The sequence below is a fragment of the Protopterus annectens genome, chromosome 10.part0 (genome assembly GCF_019279795.1).
Source record: "Protopterus annectens isolate FY-2018-M chromosome 10.part0, PAN1.0, whole genome shotgun sequence".
In the NCBI taxonomy this organism is placed as follows: Eukaryota; Metazoa; Chordata; order Ceratodontiformes; family Protopteridae; genus Protopterus; species Protopterus annectens.
The window spans coordinates 843,242,245-843,257,643 of record NC_056744.1 but is presented as its reverse complement, the minus strand read 5'-3'; positions in this window follow the sequence as shown (position 1 = coordinate 843,257,643).

Genomic DNA, 15,399 nt, shown 5'->3' with positions numbered 1-15,399 from the left:
AGTATAAATACCTTCTCAGGTCTCCCTGAAAAGAAAGCCTAATGGAACTAACCCAGTCAATAAAGGATAAATAACTAAATAAATAAACAAATAAAAAAATAAAAGTGGCACCATAATGCAGCCATGTTCACTCCCCCCCCCCCCACACACAATTCACTGATGACAGAACTCTACCACTAACAGGAATTAAGATAGGGCTAAGTTCCTTATGTAATACATATGTAAATTAGATACAGTTCACAGTCATGCCCAATAAGCATGATATCTTTGTGAACTGGCCATGACTGTTTATGATCAATGCAGTGACAGTTGCACTGTCAGTAGTCTCCTCATTAACACATATCTGTAACATGCTGAAAAGTATCTGTATGCATTTTGCTATATGCTGTGTAGATATGCCTTATCAATAGACATCCCCTATCACTTCTTTCCTGTTTTGTTGGACTGATATGTCTGCAGTCCCTCCCCAGCTGAAGCAGCTTGTATACATCATCTGCCCAGCAGATTCCCCCTCAAGCTATAATGTCATCACTGTAATGTTGTGCAATTTGCCACCTGTTCTATATGCAAGGTATCTGCACCACTTGAGCATTCAGCTTATCCTGTTACATCAGTCTCAGGCATTGTTGTATTGGGTGCAGCAGATAGGGCCAAAGTAAAACATTATACCAATGATGCACAAAATGACTGTGATGCATTTTACTAGGTAAAGACTAGATCTTTTACCCCAAAAAGTGTACAAGCATCAGGAAGTCTGAATGTATGATACAAATCTACCCAATATTCCTATATTCCTTAAGAGATGGAGTGCGGTATACATAAATATGTACTATTTGCACAAGTATGCTGTTATCTTATACTTTTAGGCAATGTCAATATGAACTTTCTGGATTTATTTCAGAATTAAATCTCAGAACACTTAGCTGATCTTTATCTTGCTCAAATGATGCAAGATACCACACATCACAACATGCAATCAGACCATATTCTGGTTTAATTACTAACAAACCCAGCATCTCTTCCCATCCCCCATCCATTAGTGATCACTGCCCTAGTACTTTCAACATAAACAACATAGCAATATCAGCAAGACTATTCAATTTTAGGCAAGAAAAAAAATACACACAAAACATTACTAATCTGCAGGCAGACCTATAAACTTTCAATTTGCACCACACACTGTCTTTTCAAAACCACATCTAAGAAGCTGAAAAACTCACCAACACCCTGTTATAAGTTGAGAATAAATTATTTTCCTTAACGTGAAGACTTTATAAAATTAAGAAAAAATCATTGGCTTACAAAAGAGGTAAAGAGCCTGCTTACTGTAATAGAAAAAACCCGGAACATCTGGGGACACAATCCATAGAATCATAGCTATGCCATCTGCTGCTGTTTGCAGATCCCTAAAGTAGCATCCCCTCAACTTGAACAAAAAAATGTATTTTTCAAAGGTGAAAAACAAAAACAAAAAACAAAAAAAAAAAACAGCTTTTCCAACTGTATCAAGATTCTTGCTACATTTAATATGGCGACAAGCAGTTACACTGAGCATTTCAGTGCTTCAGCCATGACCACAAATGCAGTACTGGCATATATTTATGAAGCCACAATATCCTTGCAGCATCATAAATTAAAGCCTGCAGTGCACACCCACAGCATTGATAGCTGCAGTTTATGCCCAGGACAGTCTGCCCCTTTGCACCATTTAGTTATAGCCCTGAAAATCCATACCCAAATAATTGAAAGCAGTTGGCAACACTATGCATCCTTGTAAGGCATAAAGAACATTTTATAAAATCTAAACAACAATCTCGTTTACATACATCAGAAGGGCACCTGATGTGGAACTAAGTCCCCCAACTAACTTCATTATTTTCATTGCAAGGCTGCTGCACATCACAGAAAGAGCAATGTGCAAAACTATTCCTCAAGTATCTTATAATATAACGGGAATGTTCGTCATTCTTAAGTCAGGGTGCAATTAGAATTCATGAAATTATTATTGTTTCGGTATTTCATGTTAGCCAAGTGTGGTCTTCTCATTGTCTGCAATATACTGAGAATTGCCTCCTTCTGTAATTCATGCGGGTTACATGTATTGGTAGCATATCTATGACTGTAAATTCTACTATGGCTGGAACTGTCTGGGTATCTTTCTTCCACGTTGTTCTTGCTACTGCCTGCAAATCCTGGAATATTCTGACTCTGAGTTTCTATGTACGTAAGACACTGCAATCACTGAGTATAACAATTTCAATGATCAGTGCTATTTTTTCATTTACCACATCTGGTTTTCTCACATCTGTTTTTGAACTATTGATAATGGGCGATCCCATATGGCATAAACAGCATCACTCTCCATAATCCTTTGTGATTCATGTTTTCAGGGCTTCTCAGCTACTTCTATATTGTAGAATTTGCACAATACTGAGAGCAACAGTCTTGCCACATTACTGTGCCTTTCAGTAATACAGGCCCTCTGCCATGAGTCTTTCACACTGAGCAACAAGATGTGTGGCTTTCTCTCTCTTTCTTTGAGTGAATATGATCATGTGATCATGGAGTGATCTAATAGCTCACAACACCACCAGAACAAAACAGGACTTAGCAAATGCTCAGTATGAAAGGCAAAATAGCATTCCAAGATAACAAAACACTATAAAATACAGTCTCTCCCACTGTCTGAACTGTAACAAAAGGAAACAGGCCCTCTCAACAATGAACTAAGTAACAAAATTGCAACAGTAGAAACACAAGTAAGGAAATGTAACATAAATGGAATGGGACTGGGGAAACAGATTTCAGAACATTAATCTTTGATAACTTCTAAGGAAACCACACAAGGTTTTATCTTTGACTAGGTGTTTTGCTTCACAAAATGCTAGCTTTTGATGGCATCTTACTTGAATTCAATCTAGATGTACTAGTTTTACAGTATAAATAACCTATAACTATATTAGCTACAAGGCTATCTACTGTGTGGAGTTATTTTTATCTGCTGTTTTTAAGTGAATCCTACTTGTAATATAAGGCTAGAATGGGTTGTCTCTTTTTCCTTTGAACAAGGAATGACAGACTATAATTGAGTGGCTCAGTTATAGTAGCTCTGCCTCACAACTTCAGACTCCAGTGCTCATCTCTTACTTCCAATCACTTTCTAAGATGGAGTTTGCATGTCATCCAGTATCTCTACTGTGTCAGTGTCCAGTTAACCTACAGTCAGAACATGATACCTGAAGGTAGGCAAGTTGGTTAAACTTGATACAAAATCTGGAGAAGGTGAACATTATGTTTAGTGTCATTTTCACTCATTTCTCTGAATTTGTGCTATCTTTGAGATAGCTGTTGTTTTGATTTAAGACCTCTGAAGTTTTAGATGCCTTAGCTCAATCGTGTGTTGATTGAATAAGATACATATTAGAAAAGAGAGAGTGGGTTCCATATATTTTTGTCCAAAAATCTTTGGTGGTACAATTAATTGAATTATATTACAGCTCAGTTGCCAAACATTGACTATAATGTGATTTTGTTTGTTTTTCTTATTTCACAGTTGTGTGACCTTTGAGTTAGTATTTGTTAGCTCCAGCATCAGAGAGATGAGGTGCAAAGCACCCCATGTTAAAATCAATATGTAAAATTTAATGGTAGGGGAGATATGCTTTTGCATTTATGTGTTTTTATACTTCTCAGGGATTTGCTTTGCTTTGGTCTTAAGTATTATTTGTAAAATGAGAGTTTGTATTAGATCAGTGTTGCAGTGCTTTGCGGGATAGAATACTAAATGCTACCTCATGGGAATCTCATGGACCATCTGTTACTGAAAAGTCAGTTTTGAAGCTGAAGATTGTCAGAAATTTCTGGCTTTCACAGAAAAGTTGCATGTGTATAGACTGCAGAGGTAGCAAACATTAAAAGTCCTCTGTTTTAGTTGATGCAATTAATATACTGCACTAAATCTGAAGAACACACCACTGCCTCCCATGGTGTTCAAAATTATATCTGTAATGTCATAGATTTATGACTTAGCACATCACTCTCTACAATGGACAAATCTCTTTATCACATGCATGAACTGCTCTGTTATAAAATACATAGTTATGCAGTTCTGAAACACTATGACAATATAAATGTATTTATATATTTATTTATGTACTTACTTGTCAAATTTCATTGGAGATCTGAAATTGTTTTCAAATGGAGTACAAATAATTTGACTAGGACACTTCAGAAATTTCCCAACTCTTTTCATTAGCTACGGTGAATTGTTTTACATCCAGATTAAGTGCCACAAACTCAGGCAATGGAAGCAAGGCTTAACATCTTATCTGAAAGGCAGTTCTATAAATAACATATATGGTCTGAGTTCTGTGGAGGGCTTTCATTCAACAGATGTTCTTTGTAGACAAAGGCCAACCCAATAAAGGTGCAAATTGCTGTGGTGGTATATATAGGTTCATAGGTTCATAGGTTCATACTAGGCTATCTGCCCTAGGGCATTTATAAGCCTAGCCAGAGTGTGTTTGGCTTTCGCCACCCATTTTAAATTAATTTTGCTATGCCTTTTTTTGAGGTTAGTATACTGTGCCTCTGTCTAACAGAGACACAGAAGTGATAGCCTGGGTAAACCTACGATCTCCCATCCACTCATCAAGATTCCTCTTGAAGAGAGTCAATGTGGGACTCTGCCTAACCTGGACTGGGATTTTATTCCAGAGTGAAGGGAGCCTCTGGGTAGTATATATGTCGCATAGCCTGCATTCTGATAGAAGATAGCATCAACTTTAGATGTCAGGCTCCTGTGGTCTTGCCCACAGATAATGTTGTTTTTTCAGTGTAATATGAGTAATATTATCCACACATTAGAATATTCATAGCTTTTGTACATTGCCAGCGATCACATTCACAGTTTATTCTAGGACTGTTTAACACTATCATTGGGGCATTAACATGTAACCTATCCTACTTAATTCCATCCAGCATCACTTTGTGTTGATTTGTGCAGTTCATGAATAGCAGTTGTCGACATTTTGGCTTGCAGCATGGAGCAGCTTGTTTTTTCAAGATGTAAGCATTTCATGAATCTGACACAAAATGTATAGTTACTAATTCATTTGTGCTTGAAAAACATAATGGGTGGGACTGGTTCAATATAATATATGGGTATGGCTCAGTAAAGTTGATTGGTCTGGTTCCCTGGCCATTGGGTTGTTGCAAAATGCAATGACACTATTAACCCTGCCTTTGCAGGTACCTGGGACTTATCCACTCTAGAATCACATTCTGAAGTACTAACATTATTAGTTTGGCATTTTTCCAGTTCCAGTTCTGGCTGTTGCAGTTATTTTCTGCTTACAAATTACATCAGACTCCTGTACATTGCTACCCTTGAAAACAGTGACACTAGTTCTTCAAAGCGATGCAGATGATGATAATGATATGGAGGAAGAAGCAAAAGTTTCTGGAAGAATGCCACACACAAATGACTACTAACAGCTGATAGCAATATAATCACAGTCTGGTCATTGCACCAGATACCCCATAAAGACACCCATGACAGGTGTGTTTTTGCCTAGTCCAGGAACACGATCACTCCTCCGCTATTTGTCAATCATTTGTGCCTAAGACCTTTCACAGCAGTCGAGCCGCATTAAACCTCTACCTGGAGAACCAACATCTTAAGCAGTTAGCCCTTAGGATGGATGCTGTATTGGAAGCCGCACCTGAACATTCGCACAAGAAGGACAAGTTTTCTAGGCCTTCTTCACCTGCCGGTCTGCTTCCCGACGCACCGCCAACTGCGGATCTAGGGGTTGAGGTGCACTTGGAGGATACGTTGACTGCAGCGATCTCCCTCGAGGAAGCCATTTCACAGCCGATGACTGACATGTCCTCGGAGCTTATCCAGGCATCAATGGCCGTCGGAGTCAAGGGGGAACCAGTTTTGGTGGTTCCTCTGGCAGCAATCCAGACTTTGGATGTGTTACTGTCCAAACCTGATGCCAGGTCACTCTCTACTTCCTCCCCAGCCAAAAAAAAGCAGAAAACTAAACATACCTCTACCTCTTCAGAAGTCACACCGGATTGGCAGGCCTTCACTTCTTCTCTCATGCAGGCCTTTATGGCTCTCAGGCCTTCAGCCTGAGCCACCTCCACCCTGCCTCTTCTGAGCCCTAGGTCTGCCTCTGCTTCTTCCCTCCCATCCATGACCCCTCAAATCAGGGAAGAAGAACATGATTCTTCCTTCTTATCCTCAGAAGAGTCCATTTCTTATGTTCCCCAGATTGACTCCCCACAGAATTATTACTCTCCTGATGAGGAATCTGTGGAGGGGGATTCCCCCCTGAGGACATTACTTTTGGTGAGACCAACACCAAGATGAAGGATTACTTTAAATGGGATACATCCCAAATGAATGACACCCAAAAAAGGTACTTTGAGCTGCTGCAAGTGGAACCCCCCTCCCCTTCAGCAGTACCTCCTATTCTGCCTGCTTACTTGGATGCCTTCAATGCTGCTTCTAAGGCCCCTGACTCCCAGCCTCCAGCCCCTAAGCATCCTGACCACTTCTATAAAGTACTAGAGGACCAAAAATTCCTGGTTAAGCCACCCTTGGTGGACCCAGCTGTTATTGCCACCACTGCAGATAAGCAATCTAGACTGCTGCTCTCTGCCTCACTACTACCCACTGACAAGGACAGCAAGTACATGGATAGGATGGGGAAGAAGGTATACACTTCTTCAACTTTGGCTTTCAGACCCATAAATTATCAGACCCACATGACAAAGTATGCATTAGACGTGGTCTCTCAAGCCTCCCCTTGCTCGACAGTCCCATCAAGATGGACATTTCATCCAAACTTTCCTTGGCCCAGCAGGTAGCCAGGCATTCCATCAGATGCAGCTACGATGCTGCAGATGCATCCACCAGGTCTGCAGCATCTGCTTTAGCCCTCAGGTGGTACTCATGGCTAAGACTCCTGAACATTCCTGAGGATTTCAAGTCTAAGATCCTGGACACCCCTCTGGACCACAATGTGCTTTTTGGCAATCTGCTGACCTTTTTAAAAATCTGCAAGAAAAAAGTAAAGATCTCCATGACATCAAGCACCTGCTGGTGTCACCCATCCCCAAGTATTATAGAAACTACCCTGCTAAGGCCACCTTTGTGAGACGTAGTCCTCAGCCCTCCACCTCCTCTTCCATGTCCAGGAGAGGAGCTAGAAGACCTACCAACTCCAGATCCTCTGCAACATCTCATCAACCCAGACAGTCCTTTCAGGACAGAGGAAGCCCCAGTAATGTGTGACTGCCTTTTCCACCTTCCCCTCTCAGCCTGCCTTTCCCACTGTCTCCTCCTTTGGCAATCCATCACTTCAGACCAATGGGTCTTAAACATTATCCAAAAAGGGTACTTCCTATCCTGGAAAGAGAAGCCACCCAGAAGAGGCATTCCTCTCCTTCCCAAAAACCAGGCCCAACTCATGTCATACATTCTGGCAGACCTTTTAAAGCTAGGCACCATAGAACCTGTCCTTCCAGGACAGGAAGGAAAGGGTTTTTACTCCTGTCTCTTCCTGGTACCCAAAAAGATGGCCCCTGGAGTTCCATTTAGACCTGTCCTTTCTAAACCCCATCTTCAGGTACCCGCTTTCAAAATGCTTGGTCTCCCCACCCTGCTGCCCTTCATTCCTCCTAAGGCCTTCATGGCCACCCTGGACCTAAAGAAGGCCTACCTGCACATACCCATCAGGGATTCCCACAGACAATTTCTGCTTTTCTCTGGACCTGCCTCTCATTTCCAATTTACTGCTTTGCCCTTTGGATTATCCATGGCCTCCTGAGTTTTTACAAAGTGCCTAGCCCCAGCCATTGCCTTCTGCAGGTCTCAGGGTATACAGATTTACCCTGGACAACATCCTGATACTGGCAGAGTCCAGGGATGCTCTACTGAAGCATCTACATTTCACCATGTCCCTTCTGCAGAACCTAGAATTCACCATCAACCTCCCCAAATCCTCTCTGATCCCAAGCCAGGACAAGATTTTCCTAGGCTGCGGAATCAGAACAGGCACAATGAAGGCCTTTCTCCCACAGGACAAGGTTCTTTTTTTTTTACTTCCCACTTCCATGAATCTCTACTACCCCAAAAGGTGATGGCAAGGCAATTTCTTCATCTTCTAGGTTTAATGACAGTGACCATCCCCATGCTACCACTGGCAAGAATGCACATGTGCAAGTTACAGTGGTTCCTGAAGAACACCTGGTCCCAACACCTTCATCCCCTAAAGCAGGCCATCCCCCTCCTTCCCTGTCTGAAAACCGAAATCAGCTGGTGGATCCAGCAAGTGCAACTGAGCCCAGGGCTCCTACTACAAACCCCCACCCCAACCCAAGTAATGCATACAGGTGCCTCAGATTCAGGTTGGGTACCAACTCTGGCCTCTTACAGGATTCAAGAAAAGTGTCATCCCTCTCTACAGGCCAAACACATCAATATCAGGGAAATGTCAGCAGTCTTCTTAGCTCTAAAGACTTTCACCCCCACCTTCTGGTTCCAAGGGTGCTCCAGATTGTCACCGACAACACCACAGTGATGTGGTACCTAAACAAGCAGGGAGGAACAAAGGCCTATCAGCTGTGCAGATTATCCCTGCTGATATGGGACTTAGCTTCTCATCTCAACTTAGTCCTGCAGGTGGCCTACATCCCCTCACAGGACAACCACCAAGCAGATCTCTTGAGCAGGAACTCCTCACCTCAGCATGAATGGATTCTGAACAGGGAAGTCTTCTTATACATAGTCCACCGGTGGGGTGCTCCACAAATATACCTGCCTCCCCCCAGAACAGGCAACTGCAGAACTTCTCCTCAAAGACCCACTCCCCTCTAGCATGGAGAGTGGACGCTTTCAGCTTCTCTTGGGAGGGAAAGTTCCTTTATGTCTTCCCCCCATTCCCACTGATTCAGAAAGTCCTCCTGAAAATTCAGAAGGACAAACCAAACATCTTGTTAGTGACTCCCTACTGGCCAAGGCAGCACTGGTTCCCCCTACTTCACAAACTAGCCAAGGGCAATCACTTCAAGTTACCCCACAAGGTGGACCTACTGTCACAAGACAAAGGAACTCTCTTACACCCACACTTACAGATGTTGTCCCTTACTCTGTGGGTGGTAAACTTTTGATCCCTTTCAGACACCACTACTCAGAGGACATGCTTTCAGTCCTAAGGGAGGCAAGGAAACCTTCCACCAGAAAATCTTACATGGCTAAGTGGGAAAGATTTGCAAAATGGTGTCTGCACAAGGGAAGGGACCCTATCTCCACAGAGGTTCCCCTGGTTCTAAGCTACCTGTGTCAATTGATAAAGAGTGGGCTTTCGTATTCTTCTGTGAAAGTACACCTCTCTGCCATATCAGCCTGCCTGCCCTTGGAACCCCCCTTGCTTGCCAGGCTCAACGTAAAGCACTTCCTTAAAGGGGTCTTGCACATGAGACCACCTAGGAAACCTATCCTCCTGTCTTGGTACTTTAACTACATCTTAGAGAAATTAACCCAACATCCCTTTGAACTGGCTGGGCCTTCTTCCTTACAGATGTGCACATGGAACATGGTCCTGCTGTTGGCTATCACATCAACCAGAAGAGTGTCAGAATTGCAGACCTTAATGGCCTGTCCCCCCTACACCTTCTTCCACAAAGACAGGGTGTCCCTGCGAACCAACCCCTCCTTTATGCCTAAGGTGGTCAATCTCTTAACCAATCCATTCATCTACCCACCTTCTTCCCCTCACCCACTAATGAAGGAGAGAGGATACTGCATTCCCTGGACATGCACAGACAACTTAGGTTTTACCTGGACAACACCAAGACCAACAGGAAGACTAACCAGCTCTTTGTCTCCTTCCACTCCAGAGCCCTGGGCAAGGCAGTCTCCAAGCAAACCACCACATGCTAGATCAGGAAAGGTATTTGCTTTTGCTACTCCCACCATGGAAAGGAACCCCTAGGGGGAATCAAGGCCCATTACTCTAGAGGTGTGGCCACCTCCAGAGGCTTCATGAAGGGCCTAGACACAGGATCCATTTTGGAAGCAGCAACCACTTGGGCCACTATTCACACCTTCACCAAGCATTACAAACTGGACCAAGTTTCCATAGCTAGGACAGGATTCACCAGGGCAATCCTGCAGGGTCTTGTAGAACCCTCTTCATCTACCACCACCCTCTCATCCGCATAAGCTGTGGTACACTCCCACACCTAGAATACTGCAAGATAGGAATAAAAGGACATAGAATAGTTGTGTAAAATCTTACCATAACCATAGATGTCCTTCTCTTCCATATTGCAGTATTCCTTTCCTCCCACCAGTCCCACCAGGTCCTATTCCTTACCTGTACTGTCTACTTTACAGTAGGATTCCAAGTCACACACCTGGAAACAACTGGCATTCCTCCTGCTGGGCCTTATTCTCTGCCTGCTGGCCTTCAAGTTCTGAAGATTGTATGTGCAGATGTCACATTTAAGGCCCCTGGTTTATGGCCCTACGTGTGATGTCCCACGCACACTGCAACAGCCAAGCTGAAGCTTTTGTATAGAAGTCGATGTACAAGTCACCTGAGGGCATGAAATCTCACACCTAGAATACGGCAATATGGAAGAGAAGGATATCTATGGTTATGGCAAGGTTTTTCACAACTATTCTATATCGATGTTTCATATTTTATATGTCTTGTACAATAGAAAATGGGATAGCTTCCTGTAATAGTTTTCTTACTTTATAGATTTGCCTTTGGCCTAGGTCATGCCTGAAAAGGGTCCTTGAATCAGCCTCTATATGTTTTTAACAAATTCAAAATAACATAAATCTGAGTAAAGAACTTCCATACTCTGGTATCCTGGCTTGGTGATATTGTCTTGCTGTGGGTTAGGAGTGTTTAGAGTCAGGCAGAGTTTTTTGCATCTTAATCAAAGAAACAATTATTTCTATCAGTACTTCTTCATATCCAGATACAACAACTGTCCCATCCTTCACTGTTACCATGGTCTGGATTACATAAAGTTCAAACAATCTGGTGGAATGCACTGAGTTCCTTGCAAAAATTGTAGCTAACTAAGCAATATGCAAATATGCCTCACTCTGTGGAGAATAACTCAGTGCAAACAAGCAATTGGTGATGTCAGAGCAACCACAAGCAGTCTTGCCAAAGCTGTATGCCAAGAAAATGTGTTCATTAAGTAAGATATTTATCTGCATTATCAATACACATTTACGGAAATTATACAAGTTCAATGGAATTTTCAGTAATAGGTGAAAAGTACTAAAGGAAGAGAAATGTGCATCATTCTTTATATCTGAAAAGTAACAAATATCTAAAACAATTACTTATATTGTCATAATTTGTAAAGAGACATATATAAATAACCACATCACAATTTTCAGACTCTGACATAATCTGAAAAATAAAAATCAATTAAATCAGATGAAGAACAATCACGGCCACTTTGCCATGGCTAACGGTAGCTAACAATGGATGCAAGACATGCATCGGGAACTCAGGTCATGCATATACCCAAGTAAACAGAGTGATAGAAAAGCAGATGTGGGGTGAGGGGAGCACAAGCAGTTTAATGGAATATGAAGTGAAGACCAGAGGGAGAGTTGGAGAGGCATGGGCAAGTTTTTTTTTTTTTTGAGAGGAATAGGCCAATTTTTTTTTTTTTTTTGAGAATAGAAGGAAAGGAAAGGCACAGAAAATGGAGGAAGGCAAAAGGCATGTATAAACATATAACAAATATCACAAAACATGACAGGCAAACGTTGGAAATACACACAAAGGACAAGTAAGGTATACAAACAGCACAAATACAACACAGCTGAAGGAAAACTGAGAAACAGGATAGGGGTGAATACCAGCCATGGCACAACTCAAAGATACATATGTTCCAATACACACATCATTGCTGAATAGTTGCAAACTGTGTGGCAGTCATCCAAGAATCAATATGACTGATGGCATGTGTATGTCAGAGAGCAATAAATGGGGAGAGCCATCACTGCAGTATGCAATGGATATCGAATACAAGCATCTGCTAGGCTGTCAGCAGTGCAAGTGTAAGTCAAGCAACAGCATTGATTAGCAAATGCAGGAACAGATCAGTGGAGGGCAGACTAGACTCTCCAACCAAGCATGTAAAAAGCAAACAACCAAGCACAGTACCAAGCAGCAGTATTTCAGCATAACATTAATGCGGCTGTATAATAAACAAATAAGTGTACACATCACAAACACAGGAGAAATGGGATCCATATGTCAAAGGCATATGCCATACCAGAGGCAGCACAAATGGGTTTTCATGTATAAAATGTATATATGTCACATGCAGTGGCATAACATAATCCAGACAGAAACAAGTATCAGCGTACATATACACACCAATGACATTGAATATAATATAAATGGTGATACACATATGAGTAATAACAGTTAAGGACTGCAAGCCTGTGCATAGTCAGGAAGCTTAAAAATCCCTGGGTAGAGCACAACACACAGTACAACATGAACAATGATTGAACCAAATCAGTTGCCACCAACCTACATGCATATGCCTTGTATATGTATGATACCCAACATGGTAGCACAAGGCAATATTGTACCAGTGCATCTACATGACAATGATGATAACATAGAGGAAGATAAACATACATATAACATATACTATGTATATGTGAAACATGGAAGACAAAGCTAAAAGGGTGAAAGGAGATGGACAACACAGTCGCACATCAGTGAAGAAATACCATCAAGACAAAGTAGGCACAGAATAAAACCAGACACCCCTAGCTAAGGAGATACACTGCACATGCATGTGTCCACAGCACAGGATGGACTGCAAGTCTACATGGCCAATGTATAACACATGGGCATAATTGACTGGTGATGGCTATAAACATGTCTGTGTACCAATGTCACAAAGACAGTAATATGCAACAGTTAAACTAAGTGGCATAGGCACACAACAAAATTAGTTTGGGGTATCTCATACACATATATACCACCATGCAAACATACAACAAGTACCACAATCACCATTCTTGATATAAATAGCTCTGTACATTGTAGGACTGTGTACATAAGTATGGCACAGAAAAATGGAATAAGTGCATGTAGAAAGCCACATATTGCAATCATAGTTATGTTTTGTGTTTCAATCATAATATGGACACACACATGCACATCCATTTAAATCAATGCATATATACTACAAATGCATACACATGGACAATTATGCAAATCTGTGTATATGTATGTCATAATATAAACTATTATCAAAAAGACCAGCTATTGGCATATGCAATATACAGACAAACAAGTGATTCATGAATGATGCTAAAGAAAGCATCACCTTCATATAATTACTAATGGAACAGTTGACATCATACCTCTCAACCTGGAATCATCAAAAATCTGGACAAAGGGCCATGAAAAGTAGGTACAACTGGCCAAAAATCTGTATGCTGATTAATATAACATTTGCGTATACAATTATGTAACCCCACCTACTCCAATGGAATTGTGGGATACCAACTTTTAAACACAAACTGAAGACAGACAAAATATTACACACCAAATATAACCAGAACAATAGTATTTATATTAATTTTGCTCTTCTAAACAAGTATTGTTCATACCCCACCTCAGTCACAGTCTTAATGTGTTCATAGTCGAGCACTAGCAGCATTAGCAAAGATTAGCACCAAAACAACACTAGTAGATTCATGTTAGAGTCACCAATAAATAATTAAGACTAGGTGATTAATACAGGAATAAAAACAACTGCAAATAATCAATTAAAAGTTTAAAGGCAGCTGATCAGTGTGTTAGTAGTACAATGAGCTGATGGAAAGCAGTTGATCTACTTCTGAAAAGTTATTTCCTTTCTTACCATCTTATCAAAATAGCATCTACGATTACTAGCACATTACAGAAGGTCCACCACACAGCAAGCAGAGACTGACTGAAAGAAACACATAGAGACCCTAACTGGAAAATGTTGTTCTATAATTCTGAAGTATAGTAAGTTAAGCTCTGTAGTGAAATCAAAATCTGCACTTGTCACCATTTGTATGTTCATGCCTCCTTTACACTGCAGTGCATGTCCAATAAACAGCACAAACCTTGCTCACACATGCAGCACATGCCTGTGAAACGTGAACATAGCTAAAATATTACAGGCATGCCACACAGGCATTAATGCCCATCTAGCCTGCCAATCATAGCTATCAACCTGTTAGCACAAAAAATCTGGACAAAAACAAAAGTAATGGGGGAAAAAAGCCCCAGAAATAAGGATGGTCTCATTTTAAATATTGCTCTTAAAACTTAGAAAATTGCTAGAATAAAGGTCTGGTGTTACCATGCATTTTCTGAAGAAAATGTAGTCTGAAACACAAATGGCTGTCACTATTTAGAAAATTTGATCCTTACTGATTTGCCACAACAATCCAGGCAGCCTCTAATTTTATGAGGAACAACAGAACAAAAATATGAGGCAAAAATCTCTCTCGCACACACACACACATCATTCACACAAAAGTACCACACCAATACTCGCTTGCTGGCTGTTTTTTCATTGTGTTTTTCCTTACCTGGAGGAGATAGGGGAAGAACTGGTACTGTTCAAGATAAATTTCTTCCTCACTATAGTTTGCTGCTCTCTGCTCTGCAGTGCTTCCTCTGCAATGTGCACTCCACTCCACTGCCTGAAGAGTTAAGATTCAAGAGAAGAAGACCAGTCCAACTCTGCAGCTCAGTCAATTGCTGCTGCTGCACTTAAATTAACTTATGGAATGGCACTGGGCTCAGCGGTTACTAATCTAATTAATTTAAAACCAAAAACACCTACCTAGAGTGCCAGTGACAGTCGTCCTCCCAACCCCTCCATTTGTTAACTTATTTCTTATCTCCTGACTGTTGCAACAGTTACCTATGGAAAAATGTAAACAGAGAGAGTACACACCCCCTTGAGCCCTCACCTGGATTCTGACAGGCTGGCAGTCTGCCTTGCTGAGCTGACATCATTGCGCATGCCCTGCACATGATGACATCAGCAAGTAATTCGTCAAAAAAAAAAAATTTGAAAAAACAACCAGAAAATTCAGGAATTAAAAGGGCTATTTGGAAAATAATGGCACTCCAATATTTTGCCCTCAAAACTGATATTTATCAAGGCATTTGGTACAGTTGAGGGGTCTGGTTGACAAAAGCATGGTATGTGAAGGATACATGCTCATATATACCAGTCACAGTACTGTAATAGAATATGGCTCTATATTTGACAGTACGTGCCACACACAAGGCCACTGTGCCAGTGTGACAGCATGACACAACAATGTTA